This window comes from Centruroides sculpturatus, unplaced genomic scaffold (genome assembly GCF_000671375.1).
Source record: "Centruroides sculpturatus isolate CEXI.00-Female unplaced genomic scaffold, Cexi_2.0 scaffold45, whole genome shotgun sequence".
Lineage (NCBI taxonomy): Eukaryota > Metazoa > Arthropoda > Arachnida > Scorpiones > Buthidae > Centruroides > Centruroides sculpturatus.
In genome coordinates this window covers 876,149-890,018 of record NW_019384310.1, presented here as the reverse complement: position 1 = coordinate 890,018, position 13,870 = coordinate 876,149, and the positions used below count along the sequence as shown (strand labels likewise).

Here is a 13,870-nt window from a genome sequence, read left to right as displayed (position 1 = left end):
TGTTTGATTTGAAAAGAGGTTATCAGTGTTTAAACTTTTATGTGGCCACTACATAGTGTGTCCATGCATATGTAGTTCAATTGAAAAAAAAGAAGAAAAACACTAAAAAAAAGTCATTATGAAACTATTATTATTATTTGATGGAATAATTCTTTTTCCTCAAATAATGAACTGATACAAAAACTTATGTCATAGCTCGTGATCATTTTAAATTTACTTAATACATTTTTCATTTTAATTAAAAATTTTAATGGAATGTTTAATTAACATGAGTGTTTTTACAGTTTCTCTCATGGCAAATAATGTTCAAAGACATCTCTATTTTGCTGACTGCATGCTCCGTTGGAAATGTCTTGATTTTAACAAAATGTTTTGTGGTATGTTTGCACAAGCTGTACAAATTCTCCCAACCATATTGTCTCTAGTCATTGATTCCTTCTCGTATACAATATTCTTTAAATATTTCCACAAATAAAAGTCAGACAAAATCAAGTCCAATGATTTTCAACCACTGTACTGAGCCATGTTATCCACTTTAATGAAAGGTGGATTATCTTGATTCATTAACTAAATGAGAGCTGCCTTGCAAAGATAATAAACACACTAAAATAATCTTGAATAAAGAGCAAAAATTTAATAACTAAAACGTTTTTGGACATTTTTAATGACCTTCTTCCAGTAGAATATATAATGGAATGCCACAATGTCGATTACAATTTGGATAAAAATATTCCAAAATATAAATTCAAATTTTTATCATTTGAATGTTAATATATAAAATGAATATATGTATAAGTTCAAAAATATTTAAAAAAAAAATTATATATTCTACTGGAAGGTTGTTAAAAATGTCCAAAAACATTTTAGTTATTAAATTTTTGTTGTTTATTCAAAGTTATTTGAGTGTGTTTATTACCTTTTGTTAAAGTGCCTGTTTAAATAATTTACTGCAATTTGTGCATAGTAAGACCCATAGATAAGTTTGTTCATTTTTGATGTAGAATCATAATCTATATATATAATCAAGACCGGGTTGATAATAATAATAATAATAATAATAAGCACAGAGCCCAAACGGTTAAGAGTTGAAAGTTGAAATTTGGTACACAGTTAGGGTACGTCACAAGAACGCACATTAAGAAGGCATTTTTCGAAATTCCCCCCGGGGAGAGACAGGATTAAGACTGACAATGGAAGTGTTAAGAGAAAGAGACGTGCAAGATTTACAGGTGCAGACAGGGCCAGATTAACCCACTTTAGGGCCCTAGACATTTTCTTCTCTTCAATTAATAAATCTTATTACTATTATTTTTATTAAATTTCATACAGACATTGCAGCTGCTTTATAAAAAATAAAAGCAAAATTATTTAACAATATTTCACAGGATTTAAAAATACATATAGTTAATATTATTCTTATCGCTATAAAGAATATTCTAAATTATTGAGAGTTTTACTTTCAATAAAAAAAAACATAAGAATATGAGGGTTGTTCAAAAAGTTCCCGAACTTTATTTATTACAAAAAAAAAATACTTCACATACAATTTATTTGTCAGGGTCCCCTTCAAAGTAGCCTCCTCCGAACATATACACTTATTTCAACGGTGTTTCCACTTTTTGAAACATCTTGGAACGCTTTTTCCGGAATGCTCATAAGCTCCTCCGTTGTTTTTTTCTATCTCTGGAATGGTGGCAAATCTTTTTTCTTTGAGCGTGTTTTTTAGTTTGTTGGAGAACAGGAAAAAGCCACATGGGGCCGGGCCAGGCCAGGCCAGGCCAGGCCAGGCCAGGCCAGGCCAGGCCAGGCGAGTAGGGTGGGTGGGTGGGGAAGCACGGCAGTCTTGTTTTTGTCCAAAAACTTGTGCTCTGAGGGACAAATGAGTCGGCACATTGTCGTGGTGAAAAAAACCACTCGCCGCTCCTCCAAAGTTCGGACTGTTTTCACCTGATTTTGTCTCTTAGGCGTTTCATAACACCAAGTAGTACTCCATGTTGACTGTCTGGCCTGTAGGTAGGTATTCATGATGCACAACCCCCTTTTCATCAAAAAAACAGTCAACATCACCTTAATATTTGAGCGAACTTGTCAAGCTGTTTCACCCATCCATGGAAAGTTTTCGTAAAGAATTTTCCAAGTTTCACACAGAATTTCACAGAACAACGCTGTTCTTTCAAAGAGCTGATTTTCGCCGAACCCCACAAACACCACTTCACATAAACGGCCGTAGCTAATCACCAAAACAAGATATCAACAAACGGGTTGAAGGAGGTTACTCGGGGGTTTCCGCGGACACAATGCCTCCAAGTGGATTAAAAAATAATAAACTGGAAACGCGCTATTCAAAAGGTTCAGGAACTTTTTGAACAACCCACATACATTTTCTTTAGATTTTAGAATTCACAATAACTATATAAAAAGCAATATATTTTTGTTTATTATATGCTGTTGTCCAACAGAAAAGTAAACTATCTTATTTACAAATCTTTTCAAAATAGACAGTTTGATCGGGCCCTAGACATTTGTCTCATTTGTCTATGTGATGATCTGGCCCTGGGCGCAGATGTGGTTGTTTGCGTTTTTGATTGCGTTTTAATAGGGTATGTCACAAGAATATACACTAAGAAGGAATTTTTTGAAATTCCACCAGTGTGGGTGAAGTTGTTAACAATTCCCCCGCAGGGAAGTGTCAACAATGGAAGTGTTAAGAGAAAGCAACATGCAAGATTTACAGGTGCAGATATAGTTTTTTCGTTTTTGTGGAAAATTGAACATTTTTTAACCCATCTAAAAATTCTCTAATTAGTCTGGAAACAGGGGGACCTAATTCTTGTATCTTTTGAAAACGGGTAAGATTGACTATAATGTAATAATCTTAATATTCACCATTACTTTTTGCCCGAGCAACGCCGGGCCTATCTGCTAGTATGCAATAAAAAAGTGAGGGTTCCTATTTAAGAAAACAAAGTTGATCCCATTTTTATCAATTGTAGTGCCATCTGTTATGAAAATGATAACCCCAATTTTGTGACCCCATTGAAGTGTAACATTTTTCATGACTTTTTTTTTTATTATGGGATGCATATTTTTCAAATTATTCCAGTGGATTGATTAAAATGGACCATCTGTATACACAAAATTTTTAAAACAGTAAAGGAACACATCTACAGTCTTGAAATGCATATTTATTTTTGAAGTAATCTTGAAACTGTATGCACTGCTCACATTGTGTAATTAAATCATTGAATAATCATTAATATTGTAATGAAGTAATACAATTAAACCCTGTTTATCCAGAACAAATGGGATACGATCTGGATAAACCACAATTAATATCTAAAATTCCATACTGAAAATACTTTTTTTAATGGTTTGATAAATTGAAACTGTGTCGTAAGTCTTCTTTGTTGCTTAAACACTATGTAGTGTAATAAATTTGAACATTTGGCATTCTTTCATCTTTACTTTAACTTAGTTGACTAAAGAATGCCAAGTGTTTGAATTTATTATACTACAAAGTGTTTAAGCAACAAACTTATTTAATGATTGAAAACAATAAGATCATTAAAATTACACACACAAAAACATAAAAGTTGCTCAGTAAGTACAAAGAGTATACTTTTATCCTTGCAAACATGAGATCACTACATAATTACATATATTAAGATCATAAATAATGTTTCAATGATCTCACAAACATTGCAAAAAAATAATAATTATTCCACAAAATGTATAGAAATTTAAATAGAAATGACTATTCAAACCAATTTGAATATTTCAGAAATCCAGATAAATGGGATCCAGATAAACAAGGTTTGACTGTACCATTCAACTGATGTGTCATTTCTTTCTGGATAATGGTAATGTTATTGAAACATTCTCCCTTTAACACTTTTAATAGCAGGAAATAGAAAATACTCTGCCAACACTAAATTGGGAGAATATAGAGAATGTTTAATATTGGTTACTCTTTTTTTGATGAGAAATTCCTTTATAATGAAAGCAGATTACAATGGCACATTGCTATGCTACAGCATCTAGTTATTTTTATCCACCAAATCCCTTCTCACATGACACATTTGTTCACAGGGATGTATCATGACCTCAACATGATATGTGCTGATAACTGATATCCCTTGAGGCATAAATTTGGGGTGAATAAGCTTCTGAAAAATATTATCAGTATTGTCTTGGCCTGAGACAAATTTTCTTATGCATGGATATTTATGGCACACACTATTTCATGTTTTGTCTCTTGATTTCTAGGTTAAGCTGGAAGCATCACTTTCGTCATCTTTTCAAAATTTCTGAGTTATCTTTAACAGTGAATAATTTCTCTTAAATAACTAGACTTCAAAAATCAAACAAAACATCAACAACAACGAAACATTCGAATATCAAACTTAAAAAATGAATGAGGACCTGCATTCTGTATAGGTACAGTAATGCAAGTACTATTTTACAGAAGTTTTTTTATAGTATAAAAAAACTATAAAGTAGTTTTTTTATATTTACAAAGAATATTACATTATATTTACAATTCTACAAAGAAGAAATTGTAAAAAAATCTACAATCTCAAAATTTACATAAATTCTTCTTTATCAGAGAAGTTGATTGTATTAACAAACCATACCAACATTTCTTTATTCTTATTAAAAATTATTATTTTTTAAACCTTTGCTGCTTTGAGAGCACAAACAAAGCAATTTACCATAGTCAACACATATTTATCAAATCTACAGTGAGGAAATAAAGTGATGAGACTAACATATCTAAGCCAGGAAACTCTTGATTTCAAGTTGGACTCAAATCCAGGTTCTTTATAGTAGTAGAAATTTCACTTTAGCTGCCTTGACTATCCAGTCAATTATTATTGAAGTTGGTGTTTTGTGTTTACAACATCATATCTTTGAAACAGATATTCAGTTAGACAGTCATTTGCTCCTTCATTACCCTGCATGTCTTCCTTCTGCTGGATTATGATTACATTTTCATATATGTATTTAAACATTACATTTTGTTTCTTGGTTATATAAATCACATTCCTTTGATCCTTAAATATTCACTTTCTACTTTGAATTTTCTTTGAAAAGCTTCTTTGACTGAAGAAAGTTTTATAACAATATCTTAGCAAAAATAAAATTCATTTTTGTCCTTATGAGCTAAATTCAATTTTAAATTTCTAACTGTCATACAATTACAAACCTGCTTGCTAAATATATAGGTTAATTTGTTACTTTTGATCACTTGCTGTTCAGTTCTATGTTATAATCCATTTTTTATTGTTCATAATAATGCGGAAAATTAAAATTTTATAACATCTTTAATTGAAGTGGACCAATTCATTGGAAAATTTCCATTTTGAATAGGTTTTAGTATTTTTTTCTTTATCTTTACACTATACTGAATAAATGTCACAAAGTTACATTCTTTTTTATAGTAAAATTGCTTTTATACATAAAAAAAATTTTATTACTATGTTTAATCCAAAGTGATTCCAACTAAACATGGAAAATTGAAATGCAAGAATTGAGAACCATTCACTTCTAAAAAGTTTTTGTTGCTCATGAGAACTTGTGCTAGACATCCAAATATTAAGAGTTCTTGAGCATAAATTTCTTGTTAACTTCAATCTCTGTAATTACCAACAGTGTTAATCAACTTTTTCTCAAATAATTTATATTAGTGAGTAGTAGTGGAGTGTACTAATTACTCCATATAAAGTAAATTGGCAATAGTGTTACTTTTTTCTCATTTTTTTAAATAAATTTCTTCCATTGTTTGCTCTTGAGGACTTTGTTCTCAGTAACTTGTTGAATTCTTGAAAGTTCTCAATTCTACCCCTGGTTAATTCCATATTATCAAAAACCTTGTCAGTATGTCTCCTCATCACATGATCTTTGTTTCTCTGAAAAAGTTAAAAATTGTTCTTGGAATATAGTTTGTCACGTGATGACTATTATATCTAGAGACAATTTTACTTATTCATCCATAAGTGGAATATTTTCCATTTTATTCAGATTAAATTACATTCTTTGTATCTGAAAACCTCTTCCATTTCTGCATTGGACAGTTTCTGGCTTATAGTAAAATTTAACATTAAAAAAAAAACCCGCTGTTTCAAATATTTATCTATCTATATTTAGGTGGTTTCCATTTCAGAGAGGTTGTTTTTACTGTGTGTATGTATATACGTACCATACACATAAGTTACACACATACATACACCCATGCAATGTGCAGGACATTTCTTATATATAGTCAAACTTCAATTAAGCTCCAACATTTATTCACTCCTGAAATTGGCTCTAATTTGATTATGGCATTAAGTAAGTAAAAACACTTCAAACAAGAATATACATAATAATGAATTCAAAAGATTTTAAAGATTACAAAAACTCTAGGACAAAATAAATATAAAAATCTAAGCAGTTTTTATATTTATTTTATTACAACTGCTCTCATAGAATTGTTGTAATCTTTAGATTGTTTAGATTTGATTTCCAAATTTAAAAAGCAGTTCTTTGAAATTCTTCCTTCTAATATTCAATTAAAATTAATTGATGAACCCTAAATAAGTAGGTAAAAATACTTTTGAGATTTTAATTAAATTAAACTTTATGATTATTTGTATGAAACTTACATTGAACAATCTAATTTTCAGACATAATGCATTCCTAAAAATGTACATGAAAGTTGAATGTCCAAAGTTAAACACTAGAATTATATGTTATAAACAGAAATTCTATTTCCAGAGAGTTAAAAAAAGAAATTATTAAATCTCTTATTTAAGTAATAAACAAATAATACAATTTAATTAACTAGTGGGCTAGAATTTGGCTAATAGAGATACCATGTAATTTGGACTAAATGTAGCCATCTTGTATTAAGTGTGTGTAAACTGAAAGTCCAAAATATGAAAATAAATTTATTCTGCCCACTGTAAGGTTTTTTTCATTTCTAAGCTCAAAAATATTAGTTGGCAAATAGTTTATAGCTGGATTGCATTATTCATTGTATTCACTCTTCTCAATGCAATCTGTATCATATATAGTCTAGTTATAATTAAACTAATTCTACTCAGAACTCATTGAGTACACTTCTAATGGATGATGAAACTTGGTATACTGTAAATACTATTCATATCAATGGGAATAGATTTCTGGAAAATAAAAATTTCTTCAAATTATTGCTACTAGGTGAAAATATGTTTCTTCAAGAACAAAAACCATAACACTGTAAAGCAAAAGGTTATTTTTATACTACATGTTTATTATGTGATTCATCTTCATCAATTACATGTTAGAAGTATAATCACTTGTTACATGAAATATTTCACTGGAAATTTGGCAATATGATGCTTTCAACTTAGGCAGAGACTGTTATAGTCCAGGCACATTGTTGGACTCCAATTTGAAAAAATTGTAGATCTATAAATTCCCACTGTCATCCATCTGTCTTTCCTTAATCTTGAGAACTGAGTTATATAGATGAAATCCAAGACTTGATATGGAAACCTTAGGGATAGAAGATCCTGATTAACTATATGTGAACTTCCAATGAAAACTGGAAGTCGTGTTATTTCAATTCAAAACTTTTCCCCTGAAAGCAATTAATAGATGACTGGCACAACTCTATTTTTAAAGGAAAAGTATGATGTAGAGCTCAAATTATTAATGGGAAGAATATATTTTAAATTAAATAAATTTAAAAATATGATTAAAAATTGCAACCCAGCATTGTGATGATGTCACAATAATTTTCAACAGTAATTTACATAACATTACATCACTACTTGTTCTTGAAGAGCCATATTTTTGTCAGTAGGCAAAATTATGGAATAACCATACTAGCTGCTTGTGCGTTAGAACTAGAACAGTTGGTGGAAGTAAATATGAAGAAGGCAAAGCTCATCAGATCAATATGCAATGTTAGACTTCTTAAACCATTAGAGGAATTAGAGATTTATAAGTTGTTTCTCAAGGGTAAATCCATAAATTAAAAAGATGCAGGAACCATTTCATTTGGAGATCATGTTATGAAATACTGTAATGTATATGGAAATAGGTTGAAGTTTTATCATCATTAAGCTTTAGTTTTAGTCATGTAAGAATTTTATGTATGTGCTGACACAGAAGTTTCATTTTAAAATAAAGGTAGCCCTTGGTTTACACCGCAGTTCCGTTCCTACAAAAGCCGGCATAAATCGAATCGGCATAAAATGAACCCATATTTGTAGTGAGGTATAGGGTTAGGTTCTACATAAGTGAAAAATAAGCAAATAATTTTCTTTATTAATACAATATAATATAAAATACATATAAATTTAATTTTTAAAATTTTAATTATTAAACACTATCTTTTTCTGTTTATTCTTTTTTAATTCAAATTCAATTACTTTTGATTATATGTTTAATATTCTTTTGAATGTCAATGTGAGAATGATTTATTAAGTGAACTGAAAACATTTCTTTTACATAATTAAATATTTGCTGGAATTATAATGGTATTTTGTTGTTTTTTGATAATATTTGGTTCAAATTAGATTGTAAGAACAAACCAAATCTGTTAAATATATCTTAGTAGATAAATAAGCAAAAAGTAAATATGAATATGTGTTTATTTCTTAAATAACAGGAGTTAATAAAGTTGATATATATTTTTTGTAGAATGTCTGTTAGTGTTATGGCATAGGAAAATTTTATAATAGTGCACAGTAACATGAAACTAGTATCTATGAAAAAATGAGCAATTATTTATTGTGATACCATCACAACACTGGGCTGCAATTTTTAATCATATTTTTAATTTATTTAATTTAAAATATATGCACTCAAATTAGTAGTGTCTTGCCCCTGTACATCATACTTTTCCATTAGCAACAGAGTCACGCCAGACATCTCTTTCCAGGGGATATTTTTGAATTAAAATAATGTGACTTCCAGTTTGAACTGGAAGTTCATATATTGTTAATTGGGGCCTCCTGCCCCTAATCTTTCCATATATGGCCTCAGCTTTCATCTATTTAACTCCGTTCTCGAGATTAAGGAATGACAGATGGACAACAGTGGGAATTTATAGGTCTACAACTTTTTCAATTGCAGCCCAATTATAATCACAGCTATATAGAATATAGGTAATTCAGGTGTAAGTTATTGATACTAATTTGTTGTTATTCATAGAATAATTATATGAATTTATGAGTAACAGACATTAGATTACAATGTATAAATTTATACAGAACTTGGTGTCAATTATTTAAGGATAGATTCTAGAGGCAAAAATAAGCCTAAAATCCTCTACAAAGGTTTTATCAAATTCCTTGTTGAAGTACTAAGACTAGAGTTAATTGAGAGTTATATTACAAAATAATTACAACCTCTACATCTTATTTATTGTTAATGAAGCTATTTTGATTACAGATATTTGTTAGTTGTTTGCAAAAAGTTACTACATTTAAAGTAGAAAATGATGTTTTATAATATAACTATACAACTATATACCAAATAATTACTTATTTGGTATATATTTGTAAGGCTGTTTCAACAATGAATTAATGAGAAATTTATTGAATAATAGACTTTATATATCACTATAATTTAGTTATTTATTAATTAATAAATTATTATATTGATACAACTGTATACTTGAATGGTTTGTCATATTTATAAAAATGTTTATTAAATATGATGGACATACTTAAAGCACAGAATGAATGAATATTTTGTATTCAAATCAATAATTTGCACAAAAAGATTGCTTCAAACATTTTATAAATTTGATGAACATTTTGCTATATAATTTATTTATAATGAATTTGTTTTACTTTCAGTATTTTATTCTCACAGAATACTCTGAAGCAAAAACATATCATATAGCAGACATCGGCAAATGCGGCCCTTTTTGAGTTACATGCGGCTCTTGCTGAAAGTGTTAATTTCTGCTTTTTATTATTATTTTTACAATTTTATTTCCACAATTTTGCGAAAATATGTTTATTAAATAAATTCAATATTTGTTTTCTATTCTATAATAAAATCTCGGTACAGAACTGCGGTACAGGATAAAAAATTACAGAACTGCGGCTCCCATGAATTTTGCAAAACCTACGTTTCGTCTCTCACTGAAATTTTGCTTTCCCACAACTGACATATACACACCTTAACAGGTTATAGATCAATTTATGTTTTTTAATTTCCAGTTTGCAGCCATTATAATTAATAATAGAAGTTAGATTAAGCTTTCAACAAAGGAAATGCATTCTAAAATGCTACTGGAAGTGTGGAAACACAGTTAAAGTGCAAAGACAGTTTAGGAGGGAGTTTTAAACAGTTTCAAAACATCAATGCGACTTACCATCACTCGAATTAGAGATAACTTTGAAGTCGATGAAACTCTTTAGAATGTTAACGAGAAGCGTTTCGGATAAAAAGGACATCGACAAGCTCCACGAAAGAAGAAAGAGTATAGGAAACGTATCAGCGAATACCAAGAAAATCTNACAGAACAGCGGCTCCCATTCATTTTGCAAATCCTACATTTTGGCTCCCACTGAACTCTTGCTTGCCCACCCATCATATAGATTGAAAGTAAAATAGTTAAATCAAAGTATTGCTGCATCAAATAGGAAAAATCTTATAATAGGGTTTTAATAAAGATCATTATATAAACAATCAAACATATAACACAATATTAATAGACACAAAGTGCAATAAAAAGTTTCCAAACTACTCCCACTGTTAGTGAACAGTACAATCTATAGCAAAATGCTACTAGTAGTACAGTGGTACCTCAGTATACGTCTGCTTTAGAATACGTCCAATTCGGAATACGTCCTGTTTGGACAAAACAAATTTTGTTCGGTATACGACTTAATTCAATTATACGCGCCATCTATGAGCAAGTAGCACTATCGATGTATTAGACCAGACTAGACGTTTGCGATGCCACGGTTTATAACTTTGTTAAATTTCTTCTGATTTTAATTTGTAAGTAAAATTTTATTATTTTTATTAATCACGAATTGCAAAAAGGCAAAAGAAAAATAAAAAAAAATGACTAGAATCACAATGGAACTGAAAAAAGAGATTGTTGAGAAATATAAAGGTGGCACGTGTGTTCGAGATTTAACTGTTGCGTACCGTATTCCGAGAACGACGATATCGACAATCGCGAAAAATAAAGACATTATTAAATCTCCTAACGTTGCGAAAGGGGTTAAATCAATTTCTAAACAGAGATCAAAGACATTAGATCGTGTCGAGAAATTGCTTTTGCTTTGGATAACTGAAAAACCGTGTGCTGGCGACAGTGTATCGGAAAAAATTATTTGCGAGAAAGCTAAAAAGAAACATGCTGATCTCGTGAAAAATCAAGCAGAAACTAGCCAGGAAAGCGAAGTGCTTAAAGCCAGCCATTTTTTTACATGAGAACGGATTAATCATTTTTACATTACTTCTTATGGAAAAGCTTGGTTCGGTATACGTCCTATTCGGTATAAGTCCAAACACCAAGAACGGATTAAGGTCGTATACCGAGGTTCCACTGTAGTAAGTAAGTCAGTCAATGACATGCCATTATTGTTCTGTGTTCACTTGACTTTTTCTGTATCCTTTTGTATCAAATGTATCAAGTTTCTTTCTTACAATGTACAATAAATTAAAAACTAGAACATTGTACTTGTGTAAAGCTTGGAAAAACCCAAACTTGTGATTGACATGAACATTTCAAACATAGTAAAGAATCATTGGAAGGCAATGAACACTCCAGATGCCTTTTAACCAGCACACACCTAAAAGATATGCAAAGAATGCCACATTAATCCACAAAAATTGAAAAATGACAATATGGAACATAGCAGAAATGAGTGGGAATTATTTTTTATTCCATTCAGACAATTCTGACTGAAAAACTGCACCTAATGTACCACATATCCTGACAGCTGATTGAAGGAAACATTTCTTGCAGATCTGTCAAAAAAGTCAGAGAAACTGTGTATGCTAATAATTACTTTTTAAATCATGAGATTATTGAGGACAAAACATGGGTTTATGCATATAACCCAAAAATGAAACAAGTCTTTCCAGTAAAAAATCTAAATGTTGCTTTATCCTAAGAAATACGGCAAGTCAGGAGCAATATGAAGTCAATGTTGATCCCTTTTGTTGACAACCATGAATTTTTTTTTTTTTGCAAGAATTCATCCCTCAAGAATAATTGTCAATGATAGTTCCTACATTGTTGTCTTTTTGTGCAATATTTGTGCAAATTCAATAATACAAAACTATATCAAACTCAAATGCATTATATGAATTTAAAATAGTACTAATGCACTAATTAACATATACTTACTATCATAAAAACATTTTTACAAATCAGACAGTAGGCTATATTGAAACATATACTGGGCTGTATGTCATGCATCTTTGAATTATTACTATTGATAGTTTAATAATTGTAAAATTCACACTAAACACAAAAATTAAACAATGCAAGCATCTTTATTTATTTATTCTAATGTACAATGCCTGTTCTGATTGCAATAATTAGTGTCTCTCTTACTACAATGATTTTGATATTTCCAAAACCATCATTCTTTCTGCCAGTGTTGTGTTTGGAAACATCAAAATCCTTTGTAAAAACTGATTTTTCTTCTTTATTTTCTGTATAATCTATTAATTTAAAGTTTAAAACAAATAAAATGGCAAAGCCATATTTGAGACAAGACTATGTCTCAAAGACTCACTGCTAAGTGGGATCAGTCCAACACTCACAGTGAGTCTCATTCTCCAATCTTCTTTGATATTGCTGGTTTTGAGTGCAATCTTTGAAACTTTGCTGGCCTAGGCCACAACAATGATCACAAGGTTATCCATAAGCCATTTTCAGTGAAATTAACCTATCCAATTTCAAATTTCTCTCTGTTGTGTGTCGCTCCGGGTTGAATTTTTGCCGATGCCTAACGAAAATTTCCCATTTTTGAAAAAAATAATCATGGCTATTGTATCATCCAAAATTATTTTATTCTTTTGTACAAACAATAATATATATTGATAAATGTAAAAAGAAAACAAATTATATTTCAGAAGTTAGTTTTAATATAAAATTATAATGATGCGCTATCTAGTTTCAAAAATGTTCTGATGATGAAACGAGGTATCTCCAGTCAATTGGTCCAGGTTAGCACGTGGCGACCAGAAATATGTGAGGAATAACATGAGACAGGCAAATGAGTTTTTTCAAAGATTCGTTTGTCAAAATTCGATTTAGCAACATTCGCTTTTCGAACTTCCCAACACACGTGTTTGTCAAAATTTGATTTCACAATATTCGTATTTCCAACTTCCCAACGAGCAATGCATGCGCAAATCTCACACTACTGCCTATTTGTAGAGAGTGTCACCATTTTGTATTTTATTTTGACTCAGTTCTCGGTCCCCTGACAACCTACAAGTCTGATTTCTTTTTATGCATGCATGATTTGGGCACCTAATACTGTGCCAAATTGCAACACCTGACATGTACTCCTTCATACCTCTAAGCTGGTAACACCACAGGCAGTATGATTTTATAAACAAGACATAGTCTTGTCAATAACGTTTTATGCATTATAATGTATTATCATAAAAAACAGTTTCCTGTCTTAAGAAGAAAAACATATAATTTCTTATTAACTGTATAGAAACTGAACTCCCTTTATAACATGCAACTCTACTGTCAAACTTTCAGACATTTGACTTTTGTACATATTTTTAGGAATGTATTACATCTGAAATTTGGAAATTGCCTATAGAAGATTTGAAATGTTTTCATCTGTGATATAAAGCATATTTCAAATCATATGTGTATACATAGAGTGTGAGTATATGT

At 30.3% G+C, this 13,870-nt stretch overlaps 1 protein-coding gene across 2 annotated transcripts in view; it reads right to left on the bottom strand.

Moving 5' to 3' along the window:
* LOC111621429 (NADH dehydrogenase [ubiquinone] 1 alpha subcomplex subunit 10, mitochondrial-like) overlaps window positions 1-13,870 on the bottom strand; it is a 63,257-nt gene that overhangs the window by 8,834 nt on the left and 40,553 nt on the right. The gene's annotated exons all lie outside the window — the stretch shown is intronic.